This window comes from Myotis davidii, unplaced genomic scaffold (genome assembly GCF_000327345.1).
Source record: "Myotis davidii unplaced genomic scaffold, ASM32734v1 scaffold923, whole genome shotgun sequence".
NCBI classification, from domain to species: Eukaryota; Metazoa; Chordata; class Mammalia; order Chiroptera; family Vespertilionidae; genus Myotis; species Myotis davidii.
Genome location: NW_006293789.1, coordinates 904,263 through 908,722, shown reverse-complemented (window position 1 = coordinate 908,722; position 4,460 = coordinate 904,263). Strand labels below are relative to the sequence as shown.

Here is a 4,460-nt window from a genome sequence, read left to right as displayed (position 1 = left end):
AATTTGAATAGGTACAAAAATGTGGTTTGTGTATAGTACGTTAAGTATCCTCCTCAGCTCCTAGTGTACTCTTTTGGAGTGGTTTCCGTCCTGATGTTCATCTCTTCCTGGTCTCCTGTGCTGGAAGCATAGGAGAGTGGGAAGATTTTAGACTCTGAAGTCAGGAAATCTTTGGAGTCAATCCTGACTCTGGCCCTAAATAACGGTGCTTATCAGTGGGCATATTGCCTAGCTTTTAAAAGTCTTGGTTTATTATTTAAAAATGGGTGTAGTAAAATCTGCTCCATGAGTTGTTATGAGAAGAATATAATTCATATGGAACTTAGGAAGAGATGCTGAGAAACAATGGACTTGATTACTATAAATTAAAATCTTACCTCTGGAGCAGAGGTTGGGTGGGACACGCTAGGACGCAGCGGCACCTCTGCTGGAGTTATCTGGGATGAGCCTCCGGGGTGTCTTTATAGCCTGTGGCCTGCAAGCCCAGGTGCACAGGTAGCCTTTAAAGCAGCGGTTCTCAACCTTCCCAATGCTGCGACCCTTTAATATACAGCTCCTCATGCTGTGGTGACCCCCAATTTCATTGTTACAAATTGAACATAATTAAAGCATAGTGATTAATCACAAAAACAATATGTAATTATATATGTGTTTTCCGATGGTCTTAGGCGACCCCTGTGAAAGGGCCGTTCGACCCCCAAAGGGGTCGCGACCCACAGGTTGAGAACCGCTGCTTTAAAGCCTTGTCCCAGGCCTGATGTTGAGTTGATCCTGCCCTTGAGCTCTGTAGACTAAGGCGACTATGGATTTGTAGTTTCCTCTTTTGTGTGTGGCAAATGATGAAGCCAGCGATCTCAGATTTTGAAATGGTTTTGAAAAAATGAGGAAGATGAGAAAAGTGAATTTTTCCATCCATTGCAATTAGTTTGGGATCCATTGTCACTTGCTCTCTGAAGCATAACTCACCAGTGAAAAATGCTCAGCCTGTAAGTGAAGCTGCAATTTAAAAAACAGCTGCCCTTGAGGATGAGTGAACTTTTCTAGGCTCTCATGCTGTTGCAATTGTTGAAATGCAGGAACTGAAAAACAGTACAAATTCAGCTCCTTTGGAATGATGGGCCTGGTGGGACAGAGCCATCATCAGGGACTGCTCAACTGAGTGTCAAGCCAGATCCATTTTCAAATTCAGTACTTCCCTCTCCTTCCCCTGTGCCCCCTCAGTTTTCTCCTCTGCAGCCTCCATGCTCTCCTCTTGAAAAGCCAGGAATTAATAATATTTGTGATTCAGATAATTCAGCAACTGAAATGAAAAAAGATCACCAGGTGCTAGTAAGACCAATTATAGTCATCATTCAAAAAATCATAAAAAGAAAAATGTTCTAAACATATTGGATATTTTAAAGGCTATGAATGCGATTAAACTTCAAATTATTGAATGGTCACCTGGAGCAGACCCATTCACAAGAGGAAAAGGCATAGTTCACATTGAGATACAGTGTCTGTAATATCCCAGGCACTTCAGCAGTAATTTGTATTCCAATAAGACAGTTCCTTTGAGAAAGAAAATAGGTCTTGGGAATCTTCTCCATTTTCTGGTCCAGACACTTCAAGTTTTGGACATCACATTTCACAGTCAGAAGAACAGGGAACTAAAAGAAGACTGACAAACAAAGAGGTGTTGTGCCCAAGGTGTGAACATTGCAAGCGGTACTTACACTTACAGAAATAGGCTGCGTGACTTCCACTACATGTTAATCTTCTGTTAATGAAATTGAATGAAGTCTGTACACCAGGATGTATTAGTGCAGAGGTCTGAAAGGCTTGACTCTTAAGGATACTTGTCTCTGGTTTTGGAAGATCCACTAATTAACTGGTTACTGATGATAATTATGTATATGGATTTTTTTTCATGTATGGTAATGTTACTGAAAGCTGAATAAACACATTGAATGATTTTCCTAAGAGCGAAATAGTAAATGACTTAATGTTTCTCATAAGAAAACAGTAGGATCTTAATGTAAGATAACAGGAACCATTTTAATGGATTAAGAAATTAAGTAAGCTAAGTCTGTATCGTACCAATCAGCAAATGATAGTGTGTTTGAGTTCCTTTAAAAACAAGTTAATAAAGGAGTTATGATGTCCTAGTTTAAGAGCCTTTGAATCTTTTAAAATTTGGTAGTGATCTGGTTGACTGGCCTGAAGGACCTCTGAGATTTTCAAAGAATATACTTTTTCATTAAGATAGCCATAGTTTGAATCATTTAGGTTCATCCTCCTAAAAATTCTTCCTGAAAGTGGTAAAGAATTATTCTTAGAAACTGATTTAATAAATGCTAGTATTTAAAGAATCTTCTTCATAAGTTTTGCCTGTGCTTACTATATAAATATCTATGCCTATGATTTTATTACTTTTGTTCCTTATTACATTTTTACTGTTCCTTCATAAATAGAATGTAAAATAAATCTGCCTTGTAACTTGAAAACAAATAAAATCTTGATTCTGTAAGAAAAACAATTGAGATAGTATTAATTTTCCTCAAAGACATTGCAAGTACATTACTTATATAAATAAATGGTATATATAATACAAACATATTTTTATTATATGAAATACGTAAAATGTATGTACATATGAATATCCTAGTTTTACACTTTCTCTAAATACACATACATATTCATAAAAGTCCTGAAATAATAATCATCTGTAATGTCTTCTATAGCAGTGGGTCTGCAAAGTATAAATGATTGACATCTTTCAGAAATCTGTACAAGTATTAACCATCCGTGGGACTTGGCTTCAAAGCAAATCAATTAGGATCAGAATCTGTACCTTCCTTATCCAAAGCACAGAAAGTCCTGACCACCAGATGTCACCATTCTTCTATTTCCCTCCCAATGCCAGAAGCCTTAGAGACAGTATTTTCTTCCAAGGGACTGAGGGAAATATGTGCCTCCCAATATTCCGGATTTCACCACAAGGTCTTCTTAAGAGGAATCCTTCTGCCCATGCAGATTTCCTGTGGTTCTTGGGCATCACCTGGGTAGTTTCTGGCAGCTGAGGATACAAGTGGCTGATAATTTGGGGCCCATTTGATCAGAAAATGTTAAAGCCATTTCCTCCAGTTTGAAGTTAAGGGTAGACTGACTTACTGTGCCTGGAGCTAGCTAGAAGAGAGGCCACAGGGTGTGTCCTACTAAGATCCTGGAGTCAGGAGACTTCCCTAATTAGCTAGGTGGCTTGAGAGCTCACTTACAAAATGAGGGAGTTGGACTAAGTCATTTCTAGGGTCCCAAAATTCCATGATTCTTTGTTTTTAAATCCTCTGCTGGGGGTGGGGTGGGGAGGGTGTGAGGGAGGTCAGCAGGGTCGGGTGACCTAAGTTCAAGAAAGATGACCCCAGGGAGGACAGTGAAATGGGGATGGAAAAATCCTGCAGGGAACGAAAGGGAAAGTTGCACATAAACTCTCATACAGTAACCTGACATAGTGACTGGAACATGGCCTGCAACTTGCTGGGGTTAGAAACCTTGTCCTTTTCACCCCTAAGTTACCCACCAGGCCACTCTCCTTGTATTCGAATACCCTTAACAATGATCTATAACCCTTAGTGATGTAAACGTACACATTCTCTCTCCTGGGTTTGGCTGGATTTAATGTCATGTCAATGTTCTTTGTGGTGCTTTCAGGACATGGGGTGTGTTTTATTTCTTTTTTGAATTTACTACACTACAACATTTACCTAGCCTATCTACAGTATTCATAAAATATAGGGGTAGAAGGGGGGGAAGAGAAAGAAAAGTGGAATTCATTTATTGAGCACATACTATGTGCTAGGTGTTGCTAAGTACTTTACATTTATTTTATTTCTTCTTCAAAATAACCTCATGAAAAAAAAAAAACCCTACGAAGATAAATTCATATGGTTAAGTGCTTGCCCAAGGTCACCAAAACCAAGTGTCAGAAACTCAGGCTGCTTCATTCTGCCAGGGTGGAAAGGCTCAGGGCATGTCTGAGATGACTGAGCTCACAGCCTCCCCTCACAGGCCTTCACTGCTTAGAGGCCTGGGCTGCACCACTCTGGGGGGTGCAGTGCCTATTATCATTTGCACACTGCCCATAACCTTGCTAGAATATTATTTATGGCCGGGATCATACTGTCTCGCATTTCTTCCTCCCTCCAGGCTGCGGAATAGTAAGGTTGGTAGAAGTCCCCTCCAACAGGGTTGGTAGTTTGTAGACGGCCCCTGAGAGGCTAGGGCGTTTCGAATTGGCTGAGCGCTCCGCCGGGGAGGGCGGGAGTTTGCCGAGCGTCCCTGGCCGGGATCCCTGCCTTCCCGAGCCGGGAGCCCAGAAGCGGGGAGAAGTTGGAGAGGTCGGGAAAGGGAGGGTCGGGAGAAATTGCGGACCGACCTCAGCCCTGGTCGACCGAGCTCCGGAGGAGTGTCTGCTGCGTCCG

The 4,460-nt window shown here is 41.2% G+C and overlaps 1 pseudogene; it reads left to right on the top strand.

Annotated features, from left to right (window-relative positions):
• Positions 1 to 1,664, top strand: part of LOC102763029 — a 3,999-nt pseudogene extending 2,335 nt beyond the window's left edge.
• The last annotated feature ends 2,796 nt before the right edge of the window (positions 1,665 to 4,460 follow it).